This window comes from Lepidochelys olivacea, assembly GCF_965140295.1.
Source record: "Lepidochelys olivacea isolate rLepOli2 genome assembly, chromosome: 8".
Classification (NCBI taxonomy): domain Eukaryota; kingdom Metazoa; phylum Chordata; order Testudines; family Cheloniidae; genus Lepidochelys; species Lepidochelys olivacea.
Window position 1 is genome coordinate 16,146,718 of NC_140418.1, and position 19,991 is coordinate 16,166,708.

Below are 19,991 nucleotides of genomic sequence, written 5' to 3' on the forward strand. Positions count from 1 at the left end.
CTCTCTTTTATGAATGGGGGGCCGGAAGGGAACTTGTTGCAAGTTGCGAAGGCTAGATGTGGGTTGGGTGTTTTTTTTTATGAATGGAGGGCAGGCAGCAGCTGCGCATGCACTAAACCCCCCAGTCTTAGGCTGAAGGTAAAGCAAACCGCAGCAAACGCGGCGTGCATGTGCAAGGAGGAGAAATAAGGGGCGGCGGGGCGGGGGGAGATGGGCTTATTGGGGGGTGGAGGGGTTGGAAGAGGGGATGAGCCTCGGTGTGTCCCTCCAATGTTCAAGGCGCGTGGCTGAGCATGGCAGAGGCTGGGGGCGTTGTTCTTGCTACATGTCTGGCCGTTGCTCCTGATTGCTGCTGCTCAGATGTAGAACTGCAGAGGTCCCCGTTTCTCCTCACCCGAGCTCCAGGGGCTGTAGTGACAGCATGCAAGTTCCCCTTCCGTCCCCAGGCAGCTTTCCTCCCGGCAGGACAATCCCCGGGCTACTGCTGTCTTTCCGTCTCTGGCATTTCCAGCGCGACAAGGGGAGTTCTGCTGATCTGCAGCGGGCAATTGTTGTGACCTTCTGCAGAGCAAAACACGCTAAGCGCAGGGAAGCGTTGGGCCACCATGAGTCAGTTATTTCTCCTGTGATTATTTTATTCTCCATCCCCTTTCTCCCCTCCCAAGCAAAATAGGGATCTGTATAAGGAAAACGGAATTCACACGATGTACTAGCATTAATTCTGTTTTGTCCTTTTCAATTAAAATCTGCAGTTTGATCTTTTAAGCATCTGGGAATCTCAGCCAGGACTGGATTTTCGAAATAATGGGGAATCTTTATATTACGCCTTTATTTATTCATTATTGGTTTAACCCCATTGGAGTGCATGGCACTTCCCAGACAAGAGAAAAGGAGCTCCCTGTCTTACTGACGGACAATGAGAACTCGCATCATGCTGTGGAGAGGGAGAAGGAGAAACAGGGTACAGGGGAAACCGTTCTCAGGGAAGCCTTTATTTACGAGGAAATCTGATCATTTATTTGGCAGGCAGGCCTGGTGTACTTGCTTGTTTATACCGTGTATAGGTACATGAAAGTGACTAGATGGGAGAAAGAGGAGAAATAGTCTGGAGCTGATGTTAGCGACCAGAATCCAGCATTTTGTGTGGGCGAGAGAGTGTGAAATATAATGTGAAATAAGTCATGGCGAAAAATAGCTTGCTTTGTATTGTAAATCGTTTACCAGTAGTTAGACTTTCAGTTCAATCATTTTAGTGCAGCATAGCATAGCTATACAACAGTGTCATCCCAATAATACATCAGGGCTGATGTTTACTGTTAGTTTGCAAGTAAAGTCTGTAGGGGACAATATCGCTGATATGCAACATATTTAGATTTTGATTAACTTCAGTGTAATTCACCAGGGTCACCTTCTTCACTGATTTATTCCCCGCCCCAGATTTTAATGAAACCATCCAGAGGAGAAGGATGGTCTTGTGGCTAAAACTAGGACAGTGAGTGAGAATTTAGATTTGGGTTCTATTCTCAACTCTGTTGTTGGCTTCCTGTGTGGTTTTGTGCAAGTCATGTAAGCTCTGATCCAATCATTCAAAGCCCATTGAAGTCCATGGGAGACAGGCCCTTAGGCTCAGGAAGTGCTTAACACCAGGCAGTTACTATTGTTCTGCTTCTGGGTGCTGAGCTCCCTTGAAAATCTTGTCCTAACTGTGGATGCTGAGCATTCGGAAATTAAAAACTCCTTCCGTGCTTCCAGTTCCCATCTGTAACCAGAGACATTTTCCTGCCTTGCCAGGGGGCTACCAATATATTCTGATTGCTGTTTGCAAGAGTCTTCAGAATCCTTGCACAGACAGTGCTAGGAAAGTAGAAAATATTAGAAATAACAATTTGTTGTTTAATGCATTATGGTCGTTGAAGTGGACACTTACGAAGTGCTGAGCAGATTTTTTTTTTACATTTCCCACTACAGTCAGTGGAAGGTATCATTAGGACCTTGCACAGCACTTTGAAAATGTAATATTATTTATTATTCATCTATTGCTAAGGATGAATGCAGTGTTGTACATTAGATTAAATATGCCACATAAATACAATTCTTCCTCTCAAAGAAGGTAAACCCGGTAGATTGCAATTGGTATTCAGTCATGTTTGTAGGTTTCTGAGGACAGGGAACCTTTCCAGTTATGTACGGATGTTGTTATTGGACTGTCTGCAAATGAAAAGGGTTGGGGGAGGGGAGAGAGAAACTGAAATGAGCAAGTCATTTATGTTCTCATGAAAATGCTTAATAATAACACATTTGAAAATCAGGGGCATATAAGAGAAAACTGACCTGAGGTATCCTTTTACCTTCCAAAGTATGCATTGAAAGATCTATTATCCCTACACTTGCATAACAGTGTTATCAGTGTTCATGTTAACAGCAGTGATGTGTGTATGGAGGAGCAAATATACCCCTGAGCCTGGGCCCAACACGTAGTTTCTCTAAAACAAAGTCCTACAACAAAAATAATGTATGTAGGGTACAATCAATATTGCATTCTGTTTGTGTAATGTTATGCAGTTCCATGACCACCAGCTGGCTGTTGGCCTCCACCCCAGAAGTAGCTGCAGTTGTGGTTCAGCCATTTGTAAAATACTGTGAGATCTTTTGCTTGAATGATGTTACATAAAATATTATTACTAGATCTTAAACATGCAAGATTGACATCTTCTTTTTTAAAAATTACCTAAAAATAATGGAAATGGTTGCCAAAAAGGGTTTTATTTACTGTTATTGCTTGCATATAATTAAATATAATGTTATATTAAAAAGGCAGAAAAACCAAAGGATTTTCTCTGCATTTCCCTGTTCAGTAGATTAGTAAATATTGGGCTAAAAGAAGAAAATGTAAAGGTAACTTTAACTGAAGAAGGAAATGTACAGGGCTACCCTATTGTTATTTTTATGGCTGAAGACCAGCTAGAAGTTGAGAGGTTCAAATGCCCAAGCAAAGAACTCTGGATCTGATCACTCCCAGGCACAAATTCTGAACCTTGATCTGAATTTTGCAAATGTGCTGTAACTTAATACTGTTGTTGGCTGTGGTGTTGTAGCTGTGCTGGTCCCAGGATATTAGAAAGACAAGATGGGTGAGGTAATATCTTTTATTGGAACAACTTCTGCTGGTGAAAGAGACAAGCTATCGAGCCTACGCAGCGCTCTCCTTCAGATCTGTCTCTTTCACCAACCAAAGTTGGTACAATAAAAGATGTTACCTCCCCCACTTTGTCTCTCTGTAACATTATATCAACATGAGATCCAAATGTACCGCCTCCCCAAAATTAGAGGTGTTCAAAACTAGGTTCTGAGTTATGTGATCAAGCACATCTGTACAGCAAACATAACAGAAGTCCTTTGCTACCACACAATACATTTTGCTCCATGAATCCCTAACTGCCTGTGTGGCAACTGGTAAACGGCTATGTTTATCAAAAAAGGCTGATGTCATAATTAAACCGTATAACTATAGGCACAGCAGAGCAAAAGCCTATAATCTTTGATATAGGCACTAACAATGGGACACAGAAGAGGGGAACCCAGCAGGGATAACCCACTGCACCTAAGAAAGGAAGCAAAAGATTAGTCCCCAAGTGCGAGGGAGAGGACAGTAGAAATGGTTTACAGTATTGTTGGAATCCATACAACTTGCATCAGGAATAAGATATTTTTTTTAAAGTATATTTTTGGGAAAATGAGAAGATTTCCTGCTTTGTTTCCCCTTCCCTCCCCCAAATCCCACTCATGCCTGTGAATGACTGGAAGGTGACTTCCTTAGGAACTCATTGTCTTTGCTCTGAGCTTTGGCCAGAAGGGATTGCTCAAGAGCTACATCAAGTTCTCCATTCGCTCCAGGGTTGAATATGCTGATTCCTCAATGCTATCAACCTCTGTGGTAGCAATACTGGTCTGGCATTGCAAACCCCAAGCACCCAAATCAGGAGTCAGGCCCTGAAAGATAATGAGATTGACCTAATAATAATGATATTAAAATAATACATTTGGGTTCTTTTTATTTGTCCTCTCTTTTTTGACCCTTTAGGTTTTTCAACTTTTCTCTGCAACCATGAGTAACTGAAGCTTAATACTCTGTTTTTATTTAAATGAAAGTTGAGTTTCTCACCTAATCACATGACGGCAGGAGCTGGGGCTTTAAGAAAATCACCACCTATCATGAGGCTTATGATAAACGTGCAAGAACTGGAAATACTAGTGGCAAAAAGCTCCTCATTGCATGCTTTTCTTATGCCATAAATTAATTGCTTACATAAAACTCAATGCATCATTTAATCCTTTTAAACACCCGTCTTAAATGGGCCCAGATTCTCATTCGAGCCCCTGCACTGGGGTGAATTTTGCCATATGTGCATTGCATACAACTTAGCATCCCTTTGACTATTCTGGCATACCCTTGGAAATATTGTAAGACCAGCTCTGCTGCTCTGAGGGAGACCAGATCATTGTGAGGCATCGTGCTGCTTTTAGCTTACCAATCCCCAGGTCGTTAATTCCTTTACTGGAATTTTATTTATAATGAATGTTTGTGCCGCTAATGCAGCTCATTCCCCAACCCCCCAATACTTCTGTCTTTGGTTTGACAGGCTCACCATTCCCTGAGTCTGAATATGTCCTGGAGGAAGCTTCTAATTAAATGACAGCTCAAAGAAGACCTTCTGAGTCGTGACTCAAATTGCAAATGAAGGCCCTATAACTGAGGCACTCATATATTTTAACAACACTATATTGATCTGATCCATCTTCTATTGCATTCTGTCCTCTTGGTGCATTGAAAGTTTGGCTCTGGATATGTTTGTACTTCTGCATGCTGCGTGTGCTGGTTTGGTGCGTGGGACATGTTTCTGAAGGAAGCTTTGTTTCAGAAGGTTCCTCTGTAGTAGAAGGAATGGAACTTGAAGTTTGATATAAACTTGCTTATTTTCAGCTTGGAAAACCTTGTCACCTGGAGAATAAAAATCAGTGAATAAGGTTAGAATTTGGGGCAAGTGACTTCAAAGTCATACTTAAAGTGAGAGAGAAAGAGAGAGAATTACAAAACATCCAGGGCAAAACTCTGTGCTCACAACCCATGCAGTCCCATTAAGATAGAAAATACTGCACAGGGTTTGGACATTTTTATGGTTAGATACACTACCTGCTGTTCCCCAGTCAAAAGTGCATGGGCCAATAAAGATATAAAAGGGGTTTGGTCTTTGTGGGCATTTCAATTCATAACCAACTGGCCTTATGTTAAAAAACAGAGGGTAGAAATTTGTATTCAGTCATTTGGGGCCAAACCCTGAGAGATGCTGTGACATGCATCTCCCATTGACTTCGGCAGATGCTTAGAGCTGCTCAGGATGTAAAAGAGGAAATCCTGATGACTGGCAGACATATGACCCTGTTCCTCCTCTACTGTCTTTATTCTGTACTCAGATTATTCCTGCTTGTGCTTCAAATGACCATACAGTTTCAGGTTTTAGTATTGTGCATAGGATTAATTTAGCAATAGACTACAAGTGATATTTTAATGGACCTTTTGTGCTCTGCATTAAGTTCCCATTCACTTTTATTTATGTGGCTACCAGTGGTCTATCTAATAATATTCCATGAATGTCACTCAGTAGTGTATTATATCTGTTGAGTGAGTGTGAGACGATGGAAACAGCTATATGCTTGGCTGAGGGTTCTTTTTGTTCATTTGAATATCACCAGGTTGAATCATCAGTGGGTTTCATGGTCTGTTACCATCCAGTTTTTAAGTTCTCAGCCATTTTGACTTTCCGAATTACATCCATGAAGTGTACAGCTACAGTAAGGCAAGCATCTATGCCATGCCAAGAGTCCTAGCCCATTGTGATAGCTGAGGTAACTCAACCAATCGCCATCCTTTTACTCTACAGCTAATTTGCATGCAACAGTTTAATTGGTTATGTGAGGGAGACTGCACAGATGGTACATTACTTGGCCCAGCTGCTCCTCACACATACCAAATCTCCCGGTAGAACACAACCCACATACAACTCTCCCATGCAAATGCACACAACTCTCCTAGCACAACTCCTCCAGGCACAAATGAACATAACCACTTTCACATTACTACCAGTGTGTACATTAACCCCAAACACACCTCAGGCTCTCACTGCAACTCAAACCCCTTGTTCGCCACCCACACAACTCTCCCAGCACAACACAACCCACACACAACAATACAACCAGCGCACACACGAACCCCAAACACACACAGCCTCTCACTGCAACACAACCCTTCATTTGCCACTTATGCAAATCCACACAAGTCTTCCAGCATAACACAGTCACCAACAACGCACCCAGCATATGCAATAACCTCAAACATCACTCTGAAGCCTACAATGTCTGTTGGCTGTAGTGTCAAGTGATGGAAACAGAGACGAGAATGGCTGAAAGCTCTTTTTGTTTAGAATATCCCCAGGTTCAGCCATCACTGGGATTCACGGTCTCTTACTGTCCAATTTTTAAATTCTCAGCCTCTTTTGGCTTTTTTACGTGTATGACTTTACGAATTACACCCGTGCGACAGCACAGACTTTCGGCCATTCGTGATTAGTTATTGTGTGTAAAGGAAACTTTGAGATCCTCAGGTGAGTGCTAAGTATTACGGGGACTAAATGGCAGAGGGACAACAAGGGAGTGTATTTCTGACAGCCTGGCCACTTATCAAGCGGAAAGTGCCAGCACACTGACATTTGAGTCTGTATATGTCATCAAGCAGAGTGAGGGAGCGTGTGCGAGTTCAAATGCCCACATGACAAAACCCTTTCTGTGTTGCACATTTGAGCACTTTAGCCATTGGAAGGTCAGAATTCACTCCCCAAGCTGTATGGACATAGGCAGAATAATCCAAGTTACAGGCACAAATTTCCAAAAAAAAAAGCAGCCCTAGCTAGTGCATTTTCGGAGAACTGGGTTTCCCAGTGTCCTATAGTAGCTATCATTAGAGTGTAGCCTTTCTTCACAATTACACAGATACACATATTCAAAAGCCAGAAGAGACCACTGTGGTCAATTAGTCTGACCTTCTGTGTAACACAGGCTATAGAACTGGACCAGGGGAGGACTCTTGTCCTGCCATTGCCTGGTGTGCGGATAGAGAGAGCATTTGAGCCTGCACTTTACACAAGAACAAAACTAATGTTAAAAATTGTATCGGATACGGATAAAAGGAAGAAAAGCTGTGGGCTTGTTAATATTCAGAGGTCAGACAAATGTCTTTCCTTTCCTCCCCACTCCCTTCTGTAGCTGGAATCTGGCTGGGCCACAAGAACTTGGATTAAGTGACGTGTTTAACGAGCAGACAGCAATCTCCTTCCCAGTTCACCTTGGAGTGGCTGATTTTCTGACATGGGTCTCCAGATGGGCATGTTCTGAGAATGTGGGCTGGCAGGTCTCCAAAAAGGGGTATTTGCATGTAGACCCATAGTGGGCAGTTCTAGGAAATACCTGGTTCCTAATTGACCATCTGAGGAAAGGCAAACGTGAAGACAATTTAGTAAGTGAAATTGCAACTCCCTGGGGAATGCATAATTCAGAGGTAGTCAATAGATGGACCCTGAGCCAAATCCAGCCTGTCAGAAGCTCTGGAATGGACCCTGAAATCTTTTTATTTACTTATTATTATTTTTGTAATTGTTATTTTCTCTGGAGTCTGGATCTTGACTATACCCTGAGAAAACATAATTGACTACCCCCGGCATAATTTATGCTGTCGAGACATTTCAGATGTGTAGACAACAGGGGAATCTTTGGCTACTTGAGTTTTACCATCTTTAAGCTAACTCCAAGACACACATACAGAATTTAGCCTTTTGGGGTCCTCCATGAAGATTTGGGATGCCTCCCGGCAGGTTTATGACATTATGGTGATTTAGCATGCATATGGGATACTTGTGTGCAGGAATGGCCATTTAGTAGTAAATTGCACATGCAGTACCTTATTTACACGCATAATCACAGTGAGTGTGAACTCAAACAACTGTGCATGAGAGGAGCTTCTTAAAATTTGGTCTTCATTTTGGAAAGCAAAGAATGCCCATATAGGCAGTTTTGCCATCTGTGGCAGATATAATACTGAGAACATTCTTCTCTTTTATTATTTGCTAACCATTTCCAAACACAATACCTAAAGGGAAACTGCAGAATGGAAACCTCCTGTTAAAAACGCGGGGAGTGAGGAAAGGAGGTTGCAGTGTTTTATGGCTTGTCTCCTAGAGGCATCTCATATCCTGGCTTTTAGCCTGCAACGTCCGATCTCTGTCAGTGAGAAACCATGCCACATGCTTGGAAATAGCTTTAACCCTGCTGCAAAATATTGCAGTCTGTGTTCCTCAAGCATAATGTTTCTGTGCTGGGCGCATCTTGTGATTCCAATAATAAACGGGGTGGGCGAAATTGGGGGTGCTAATCTGCAGTGTATAATATCAAATGTATTGGTCAGATGTATGTTGGAGAAATTGTTCTACTCTATTAGTCTATCTTTTATGTTTTGCTAACAATATTTAGTATATTGGTCTGTTATGGCTGGGAAATATATTAGCAGGAATCCTGTTTTGAATTGGCAATGTAGTAGATACAGGTGAAACACTGGCCCCCAGTTTGGCAGAAGTATAGATCTGCAATCTTCAGCCACAGCCAGATCTAGGCTAACATACGGAAGTCAGTCAGAAGGCCAGCCGTGGTAGACATGTTGCTGCCTTGGCTGCATAGAGATGAGAGCCGGATGAAACTCTTAAAGGCTCACACAAACAGTTCATGAGTTTTGCATGGGTCCCAGAGGGTCGGGGACAGCTAACGGCTCTCTCTCCCCCCTCATCTAGCCTTCCCCAGTGTCACGATAGATACCACTTCCCTTTTCTACTGCATCTTGTGCCATCCTCTTTAGATCAGAGAGCTTGATGATCTAGAACCGAACATCCTCAGGCTTCCTGTTCTGTGAGGTAAGCCTCCACCCGCTCTCGCTTTAGCGAGGAGATGTAGGTAGGAGCACCATCCTATGGGTATGGTTCTAGAGGTGGTAGGTTGCTGGCCCTCTCAATTCTGCAACAGTAGGACCCAAAAGCCTCCAATAGTCTTCTCTTACCACTTTAGGGGGGCTGAAATGTCCCAGCATGCAGCACCGAATTGATAAGGAGTCTGGGATCAATGTAAGAGGCACCTATTGTCAGGGTAATACCAAATAGTGCTAGCCCATCTTTCTCCCAACTAAGACTCTCAAATGACTTGGCAAACATTTCTGCATTGAAGCCTTGCAGCCCTATGTACCCCCATTTTACAAATGGAGAAATGACATTTGTCCACCTCTGCTGTGAAGATGAAAGCTCTGGGTTTTCCTCTTGCTCATCGGGCACCTGTTGCTTGTATCCTGGTATTACTCACATCCGATAAGTCACATCTTGTTTTGCAGAATAAACACCAACTCTTTTGTTTCCTTCCTTCCCTTGCAGTTTTGTTCTGTTGCCTTACCTGACTGTAGGCACATGCACCGTTTCATTCTTGAATCTTAATCAAAAAGTGAATGTGAGTCTGGCTGCCTGGGTATCACTTCAGGGGTGGAGAAGGAGAACATGGCGTTTCTGCCCCTAGACGGAGGGCTATGGGATGATGCATTAGAACAGAACGGGCTATTGGTGCTATTGTGTTGTGTTTCAGAGTAACAGCCGTGTTAGTCTGTATTCGCAAAAAGAAAAGGAGTACTTGTGGCACCTTAGAGACTAACCAATTTATTTGAGCATAAGCTTTCGTGAGCTACAGCTCACTTCATCGGATGCATACTGTGGAAAGTACAGAAGACGTTTTTATACACACAAACCATGAAAAAATGGGTGTTTATCACTTCAAAAGGTTTTCTCTCCCCCTACCCCACTCTCCTGCTGGTAATAGCTTATCTAAAGTGATCACTCTCCTTACAATGTGTATGATAATCAAGTTGGGCCATTTCCAGCACAAATCCAGGTTTTCTCACCCTCCGCCCCACAAACTCACTCTCCTGCTGGTAATAGCCCATCCAGTGGTCACTTTGGATGGGCTATTACCAGCAGGAGAGTGAGTTTGTGTGTGGGGGGGGAGAGGGTGAGAAAACCTGGATTTGTGCTGGAAATGGCCCACCTTGATTATCATACACATTGTAAGGAGAGTGATCACTTTAGATAAGCTATTACCAGCAGGAGAGTGGGGTGGGAGAAGGTATTGTTTCATGGTCTCTGTGTATATAATGTCTGCTGCAGTTTCCACGGTATGCATCCGATGAAGTGAGCTGTAGCTCACGAAAGCTTATGCTCAAATCAATTGGTTAGTCTCTAAGGTGCCACAAGTCCTCCTTTTCTTATTGTGTTGTGTGATACTACACAAGTTTCTTCATTTTTTTTTTTTTTAAACAAAACCAAGCTCAGTTGTACATAATGCTGTGCAGTTGGGAATCTGTGCCAAGCACGTGACATGTTCCCTGCCTCAAAGGGCTTACATTTTACAGGCACAAAGTGGTACTCTACAGAGTAGTGTACTTACATGCTCTGAATAAGCTTGGCTCCTTTGAGATGAGAGGTGCTTATATCAATTGGAAATACTGTTTTCCAAAGCATGTGCTATAGTTGCTTAGTTCCCTGTGATTCCTATTACAGGCATGCTAATATCCCCCAAAATGAAGTCTTTGAAGATAAACTGTATAAGGCAGGGCTATTCCTTTTTGCAATCACAGTGTACCTGATTCTGCAGGCACTTAAGTATGTGAGTAATTTTCTATATGTGAGGAGTCCCATTGACTCCAATAGGATTCTTCATGTGTATAATAGACCGAGAGACTTTGTCTTTTGGACCATATGAACTGGAACCATAAACTCACTGAACATTAAATCTCACCAAATGAGGGTCAATCCATCCTCATCATCGTATCCACTCATTATACTCCACACCTAAACATAGCCATTATATGAACAACATACCCTCATATCTCAATGTCTGTACTTTGACCCGTTAACCTTTCATCCCTAGTCGGGGATATTGCAGATTATGTATTCCTTACGCCATCCAATCTTAAACCGAACTTCATACCCGTTGATCATCTGTACATTATTCCCTGATAAACAGAAACTTCTACGTTTAAACTCTGTACTGTTCACTTTTTTTAAACATCATCTTAATAAAAATTTTACTCATGTGTAAGTGTTTATGAGATTGGGCTGTATAATTATAGATGAATAGTAGATATAATATTTGACTTGTGTGGAAGCCTAGTAATTCTAGCTGCACAAGCTCATTTCCTGATTTTTTGCTTTTCAAAATGTTGCCAGTATTAGGAGGATAACAACTGAGGTTCAGCACTCCTGTGAAATATTTGTCTCCTTTTTTCAAGGGTAACAAGTTGACATATAGCTGCTATGTTCTGGTTGTGTCTCAATATGAAAATCTGAGCTAGACTAAAAATATTGTCAACATACTTTGCCGTTGACTTAAGGCAAAAATCCATTGAGTTGAATGGAAGTTCTTCAACTGGAACCAAGCAAGATAAGGACCTTAGACATACCGTTACAAGTACATGTATTGTACTTAGGTAGTGCCCCACGTAGTAGAGAAGAGTCATGGCTCAGTTGTAATGATTAAAGGGGATTCTTTTCTGAGGCTGCTGGACATACAGAAGACCTGTGGGTCGTTTTGGCTCACAAGTTGGCAGAATAACCCATCCCGTCCCCAAACAGTGTCTCCCTTCTGATATGGACATTGTAGCCATTCAGCCCAAACTGGAAATTGAACCCACTCAGCATCCATAGATGGGAATGTTGATTACTCGACAATTTATAGATGTCAGCTGTTGCACAATAGAACAACAAGTGACCTATGAGAAATATATTTCTGTTTCTCAAATTGATTAGATCATCTCAATTACCTTATTTTATTTTTTTCTGAATATTTATTTGCTGCTCAAGACAATAATCTCCAGAAACACAGTTCTGCTTATAAACTTAATTAGTGGGCTGAATTCCCAGGCATCCCTATGTGACTTAGACTTTTCTAGCAACTAAATGAACAAATGCAAATACATGGATATGGGGAGGTGGAAATAGTTTTGTTTTGTTTTTGTGTTACCATAGCATATAGGATCCCTGGTCATGGACCCGGACCCATTGTGCTAGGTGCTGTACAAACATGGGGGAAAAATAAGTTCCTATCCCAGAATTTACACTCTACATAACAAAATATATAGTGTGGTTGTATTGCTCATTTTCTGCTTAACTTGGTCACATCTGGAACAAATTGGTTGTTTTTTATGGGTTCACAAGAAGTTGTTATGATAGTTATATTTTCCTTTTTAAAAAATGCAATGAAAAAGAGAAAATGCAAAAGCAGAATATGATACTGTAAACTGGTGCCCACTATCACCCCTTACTTAAATGTATATAATTCTATTTGTGATTTAGGAAAGAATACACCCTGAATTTCCAGATGGAGAAAGCCTCTTCTCTGACAAATGCAGCATCCTTGGGTAAAAATATTATTATTAAATGTCAGAGCAAGCATAAAACAGCATTTTACTACCCTCTAGGTGTTCATATGACTGCAGCAATAAATAAATTTTAGGCCTGTGTGTTCCTGAAAAGTACAAATGCTATCCTGATTGCTTTTCTCACCCCTCCCTGCATTAGTTCATAAAGATAACTACAAACTATCAATAGCAATCTGGAAAAATAGTGTGTCCCTTGTTAAAAGTAATATCCTTTTAAATTTTAAACAGAAGTGGCTTAATTTTTTCCAAACATGAAAGAATTTTTCACTGCAAAGCTGGTTTGGCAGTGATCTAATTAGTTAACAGTAAAGCAGACGCTTAAAAAAATGTCAGGTAGAACCCACCCCCTTCTAATCAGATTACATTTTGGTACTACATGGCTGACAAGAGATAACAAGAGAAAACTCAAAAGTTTTCTATGCATTGGACGCTGATATCAGAGCAGAGGACAATGCATGTTTGTTACAGCATGATTAAGCTCCTGAAGTATAGGTGATCTTATTAGAAATAGATCAACATCTACAGTGAATGTAATAGCACAAGATAAAACTCAAACATAAGTGACTCAATGTCAATTTCTTTATCCGATACTTTTTTCTTTAGAATCGGGTTTGATCGCCAAAACCTTATTTTCTGCTGTTTCCTTTTTAAATCCCTCCCATTAAAAATTGTGTTTCCCTGCTTTAGAAAGACTTTGCTGTGGAAAATCAGCTTGGGGCTGTTAGGGCAGTTGCTTTAAATAATTTTTTGTTCATGCATATGTACAAATCATTTGAGCTCGCAACCATTTGCTGACTACCAAAGCACCTTGAATTCCTTTTCTGTTGCATTTCAGGACCTAACCTATGGCAATGGAGCAATGTACAAATTGAAACAGAAGGGTATAGATTTAGTTATACAACAGCTAGGTGGCAGCTAACTGTATATCTGAGGTTAAGGTTTAAAATGCCAGCATTTTAGTGGGACTAATGCTTTGCAGTTAGCCCAGTGGCTGAACTCAGGTAAAACTACAGATTTTTTTTTTCAATTGTAAATTCATTTTATGAGCTAGATCTTTGATATTCTCAGAGGGCTGGCTGTGAATAGCTGCATGTTTTAACCCAATCTCCTTTGTGGGCTGTAATAATGTGACTTTAAGTATTTTCTTCTGGGTTTAACTGCTTCAGTGAATATGTAAAAGTGTGTGTGTGTGTGTGAGAGAGAGAGAGAGAGATGTATGGCAAAAGACGCATGTATTGATGAAGGATTCGTTTATTTCCGAGGTTATAAAGAAAAGGCTAAAATAGTCTCGAGACAGTACATTTCCTTGAGGGAACAACGGGGGAAGGAGTACGTTCCGAATTAACATCGACGGGGGAAGATTCAAACAGATCGAGGCGCGTTTACACGCCGCCTGGTTATCCAGGGTTGTGTGATTTTAATTTGAGTTGGAATATTACACCCTGGTGATGGAAAGCGTCGGACAACACCATAAACCCAAACCCCTCCTCGCACGGAGGTGGCAATTGCCCTGCTTCCTTTCCCTGTCCCCCCCAGTAAACAGCCGGAGAGGCGTGTGTTTGTGTGTGTAACCTTGTGTGAAAACTCCTCTCCCTCCCTCCCGCATGCTGTCATTTACTGATTCAAGCCCTCTGAAGTCAAGGTTTTTTTTGTTCAGAAGGCTCTCTGCAGTCTGATCTCCCCCAGCTGGAGGTTAAAGGGCTGGGCAGTGGAAGGCAGTTTGCATTGAACACATTCGAGGCTAGGGATGGTTTTTCATTTGGAAAGTGTTGCATTTCCATCGACAAGTGACCGTACAGGAGAGCAACGTTACTGTCCCTGCAGATCGCTTTTTCACCCCTTCCCCGGGGGGGTGGGTACCGCACAGAGAAGTGGGGGGCTGCTGCTGCTGCTCTGTGGCTTTAAGGGACTCCAGCGATCAGCCTGGCAGGCGCCCCTGAGCCTCACAAAAGAACAGGATGTTGTTGATTTGTAACCAAACCACAGAGAGGAAATGATTGTAAATTTCCTCTAAACATCCCCACTGTCTGCCTGCCTCCCTCCCTTCCGCCTCCCCGCCCCGCGGCAGAGAAGCTGCTGTTGCTTGCAATTTCCAAAGGGGATTTCTGCTGGGCAAATGGATCCCACCTCCTTTTACAGCCCCCCCCCTTTAATTAATCTGTTTTTAGTAGCACATTACTGACACCTTGGGTGGGTGTGGGAGGAGAGACTGGTTTCTAGTTGACACCTAGCCTGCAAAGCTAGTTCAGCACACAGAGGGAGAAGGGAGTGAGGGGTGTTGATGGATTGTGTGTCTGTCTCTCTTCACAGAATGAGTTGCATTATCTGTATTTGCTTATCCTAATTCGTTTACTATTCAGGATGCTGCAGTGGAATAAATGTTTAACTCAGCCCTTCCTCCTTAAAAGTAGCGCTGGACTATTACAGCACTGCCTAGTTTGATATAATTACCAAGTCTCAACACCTTAATATTTTGCTGACTAATTTCCTTCCCATCCCCTCCTCCAAATACCCAGACTACATACATAGAAAAAACAGAAACCTTACAGGTTAGAACATTTATGATTTCAAAGGAAACTCGTAGGTGAACAGGATCTACGTCTTTTTTTATTTAAAGCCAGCTGTATATCAGTATTTAAGTCAAGTATTCATGGGCCCAATCCAGCAGGCTTTACTGTGGAAACATTCCTATTGACTTAAGTAGGAGTTTTGCCGGAGTAAGGCTCACAGGAGTGGGGGAGTAGTGTGGAAAGTTACAACAGGATAAGGAAGAAAAATAAATTCTTAATTATTTTGCCTTTAACCAAAGACTTTTTTTTTTTTTTTTGGTAAAAAGTTGATTTTGAATTCACAAGATCTTAGTTGCTGTTACTGTAGAAAACCCAAAGAAGAGTGTGTAAGCTTCAAAGCTATTACTTCACCTATCTTCTCCTCTCTAAGATCTTGGTTGAGGTCTCTAAGCACCACTCTTCTACTAAACCTGCTAGTTTTCACTTTAGATAAGCTATTACCAGCAGGAGAGTGGGATGGGAGGAGGTATTGTTTCATGGTTTCTGTGTATATAATGTCTTCTGCAGTTTCCACAGTATGCATCCGATGAAGTGAGCTGTAGCTCATGAAAGCTTATGCTCAAATAAATTGGTTAGTCTCTAAGGTGCCACAAGTACTCCTTTTCTTTTTGCGAATACAGACTAAGGAGGCTGTTACTCTGAAACCTAGTTTTCTTTGTAGTTTTCTTTTTTTACTGACTCAGGGAATTTACTGATGTTAGTGACCTGCAGTCTATAGGAAGATAGTCTGGGTATCTAAAGTTTTGGTGGCACATTTGCACAGTCTAGTAGTGAGTGGTATGGTGAAATTTTTAAAGGGGAAGTATTGGTTACTGACAAACAAAACCTTATAGTAGTTTGAGAAAGCTGATCTAGGGGCTGTGCTGTAAATTATCTGCTACTGCGGCTGTCTCATAATAATGATCAGAAAATATGAAGCTCGGTTACCACCACAAAGAATAAGACCCTATTGGCAATTTGATACAGGTCAATTCCTACCTTTGTATTTAAAGAAACCTGAATTCCAGTTAGTAAGATGGGTGTTAAATCATTATGCAAATCTGTACCATTTGGAGGATAGGAAACATGTAGGTCAATATCTCATCTCCAATTAAAACTGCTGGATAATTGGTTGCAACACTGACATTAAGGTTAAAAGGAAAATGTGAATAAGGGGAAACCACCACCCTGTAAATGAAGCAAGGGAAGCAATGAAATATACATACATTCAACCTAATTAAGCCTGAAATTGTATTTCTAGAGGCCATCAAGCTCATCCCTCTCATTGTGTGGCAGGACTGATTTAATTATTCCTAAACCAGCGTTACTGGATGGGTTTCTAGGCTTGCCTTGAATGTCCTCAGCACGAGTGGGTGATTCCACAACTTCCCTTGGCAGTGGCTTCATTGCAGATCTGTGCAGATTTTTTTCAGAGTAACAGCCGTGTTAGTCTGTATTCGCAAAAAGAAAAGGAGTACTTGTGGCACCTTAGAGACTAACCAATTTATTTGAGCATGAGCTTTGGTGAGCTACAGCTCACTTCAAAGTCTGTTTTCCCTGCTGCAGCTTAAACTCATTACTATCTGTACTGTCCTCATTGGCTGATGAGAATAATTGAGTCCTGTCCTGTTGATACTATCCCTTTGTAGCTGGCCCTGGTTCTCCTCAATTTCCTGTTCTCTAGACAGAATATGCCTAGTTCCCTGAAACTTTCCTCATCATAAGCCTTATTTTCTCAAAATGATTGAGAGTCTAATTGAGGGTACAATAATCCCTCCCTGGATTAACCAGATATGCTGGGGCAGACCCACTGAGGCTTCTATAAGGAAAGTGGGGACTCTCCAAATTGATTTTTTTTTAAATGGAAAGTTAATGAAATAGTAGACAATGAATGTGACCCAGTTAATTTTGAAACAAAGCTTTAGATAAACTCCCTCATGGAAGTTCTGATTCAGCTAGGAATTTTAATCATGTGAGCTGTCCCATTGACTTCAATGCACTACTAATGTGCTTAAAATTAGCATGTGTTTAAGTGTCATGCTGAACTGTGGACATAAAGAATTCAGAAGAAAAATAGATAACAATATTTTCTTTTGCACTACACATTGTTTGGGAAGGAGTGGCTGACACCCCTATGTTAGGATCCAGAATTCCACGCCCTCCTCTAAAATTCAGGGGTTTGGTGGCTAGTGTTTTGGTTCGTATCCCTCTTTTGTTTAGTGTCCGGAAACAGAGTTTGATGAGCAGCTGCTCATCAGAATGGGATGAAGTGTCCCACTGTTGGTCCAGTATTTATTGACTATATTAATGCTTTGCAAGAAGAAGTGCAGAGTGAGCTGGTGAAATTTGCACTTTACATTATTTGCGTTGATTAATTTTTTTTAGGATTGCAAGAAACTCCTGATCAACTTAAATGCCCTTGGGGTGGGCAGGGAAGGAGATTAGCCATCCTAATGGCAGATGAAATGCAATGTGGACAAATACAGAGTAATGCACATTGACAAAAATAGTCTACAATTCAAATTTAGTGGGCTCTGGTAGCAGGTTACTCCAAGAAAAGACTCTGAAGTCATTGTGTACACCTTAGTGGAGGTATCTGTCCATGCTGCATGTTAGAGGGGCTGACACTGCATAATCAGTTAAAAAAACAAAAGAGAATGTTTTGGTGAATTAAAAAAAAGTAGAGGAACGAATAGGCCATGATGTCTGCAAAAACAAAACAATGTCACTATCTCACTTCTGGAGGGAAGAGGTGTAGGGGCTTATGGGCCAGGGGGTAGGGGAGTGCCAGGCTGCTCGTGGACAGAGGGGGTGCCTGAAAGGGGAAGAGATCAGGTTTGTGTGTGTGTGTGGGGGGGGGAATTTATGTCCCCATTTAAATGGTGCTCCTCAGCCCCTGAATAAAAGTAATTAATAAACAACAGTACAGAGAATACTGTAATGGCGTATCGTGCAGACTCTGTAGTAAAGGTAATGCTGAGATTAGGTAAAGCAGGTTTAAAATCCCATTTTTCCAGTTTAAAGGTTGAATTCAGTCTCTCTGTCAGGCACAGTAACTCTTCCTGGAACGATTTAATTTTCATGTAACTAAAAGCATGTGCAAATTTTAGAAGGGGAAACATTTAGAAATGCTTCCTTTTAAAAGTTTGGCCTGTTTGTCTCATGTTTCTTTGGCTTCCTCTTGCTTAAAAACTTAAATGTTCCAAAAGGCTTCGAATTTCACTCAGTAACTCATCTTTACTGTCTCTTGGACACAGGCTAAGTATCAGAACTCGAGCTATTAAAATGTAGGAGTTACTGCTTGAGATTTTCTTAACCAGTTTTGGAGTAGAAAAGTGATGGAAATGAGAAGTGTGGCCAAATGTTTCCATTCTCCAATGCTACTCAACCCGAGCTTGACAGCTGGGGTGGGGTGCGGCGCTTTTTTGGGGGGAGGGACAGCATTGCAAAGAGAAATGGAATGAAAAGAGCTCGGCATTCGTTAATGAGGGTGAAGCACAGAGGTTGGCAGTGGGACTAGGAAGCAGCACTGGAGAACGTTTATGGCTCCCACTGCCTGTAGCTCCCCAGTCATGCTGAAGATCCTAATTTCCCAGATCTAATAGCCCAGCTCCCTAGTTCCGTGAGCCCTCACTGCTCTCCCGTAACCCCATTCTATATAGAAAATCACTACTTTCCTTGCTTCTTAGGGTGGTTTGTTTCAATCAGTACTTGTTAACAATGAAAACAAATAACCAGATTGATTACTTATAGTAGATTAGTTGCTGCAATGGAAAAGATACAGAGAAGATCAATAAAGGTGGTTAAGGTGTGGAAGGATTTATACATAACAAGTAATGACAGAGACTATGGTTGTGTGTTGGAAAGAAGGGCTAAAGGGTAGATAATGGAGGTATTCAGAATTTGTGCAGGGTATAATCAGTCAACCCTTCCTTGTCGTTCTGTCAACAATACAACAAAAAGGAGCTGCTTGATTAAAGTAGTGACTGGTAAAATTAGAGCACAGGGAAAAGCCTTATAGTTAAGGCTACGATTTAGTCACAGGTATTTTTAGTAAAAGTCAGGGACAGGTCATGGGCAATAAACAAAAATTCACGGCACGTGACCTGTCCATGACTTATACTATATATCTCTGACTGAATCTTGGGTGGGATGGGTGGGTGATCCAGGAGGGGGCTGCTGCGGGGGGCGCCCCAGGTGGCTGAGGGGGCGGGGCCACTTAGTAGCAGCTTCTCTGGCCACCCAGGGACTGCTGTCGGGAACCGCTGCTAGGAGCTGCCGAACCGTGGCTGCTTTGGCCACCCCCGGGACCGCTACTTTGGCGGTTCCCAGGGCCAGCTGCCCGGGGCCGCTCGAGCAGCTGCTGGTGTGGCTGTCTCCAGGGCCACCTGAGCAGCTGGCCCCAGAACCAGCTGTGTGGGTAGCCCTGGGGTCAGCCACACTGGCTGCTGCAGAAGTCACAGAGGTCGCGGAAAGTCATTGAATCCGTGACTTCCACGACCACCGTGACAAACATGGAGCCCTATGTATAGTTAATTTGTGGAATTCCTGGCTGCAGGAGATTATGCAATCAAATGTGAGGGCTGAATGTCTTTATAACACAGTAGTAACGTTCTGTATTTATAGATCAGATAAGGACAATCAAGCTTCATGCTTGACTTTGTAGGTCAGTAATGCATCCCCCATTGTCCCACCATGTAGCTTTGCAAATCTGACTCAGTTTGTTATGAGGGGTGTGTGTGTGTGTGTTTTGGAGGCAGTATATCCAGCTTGCTGGACTAAGAGTAGCATTCCTCAGAAAGAAAGCTGATCGGTATTTGTGCTTATAAGAAGGGCTTCTGTGCAAGTTTGTCTGATTGGAGTATATCTTT

At 42.1% G+C, this 19,991-nt stretch overlaps 1 protein-coding gene across 2 annotated transcripts in view; it reads left to right on the top strand.

Annotated features, from left to right (window-relative positions):
* Window positions 1-19: 19 nt before the first annotated feature.
* Window positions 20-19,991, top strand: part of LOC311524837 (uncharacterized protein) — a 208,916-nt gene continuing 188,944 nt past the window's right edge. The window contains exon 1 of one of the 2 annotated variants that reach the window (XM_084636381.1): window positions 20-138. The gene's annotated coding sequence lies outside the window, so the exon portion shown is untranslated. Of the gene's footprint in view, window positions 139-13,511; window positions 13,573-19,991 lie in introns of those variants that run through there. The other variant, XM_084636380.1, reaches the window with a different exon arrangement.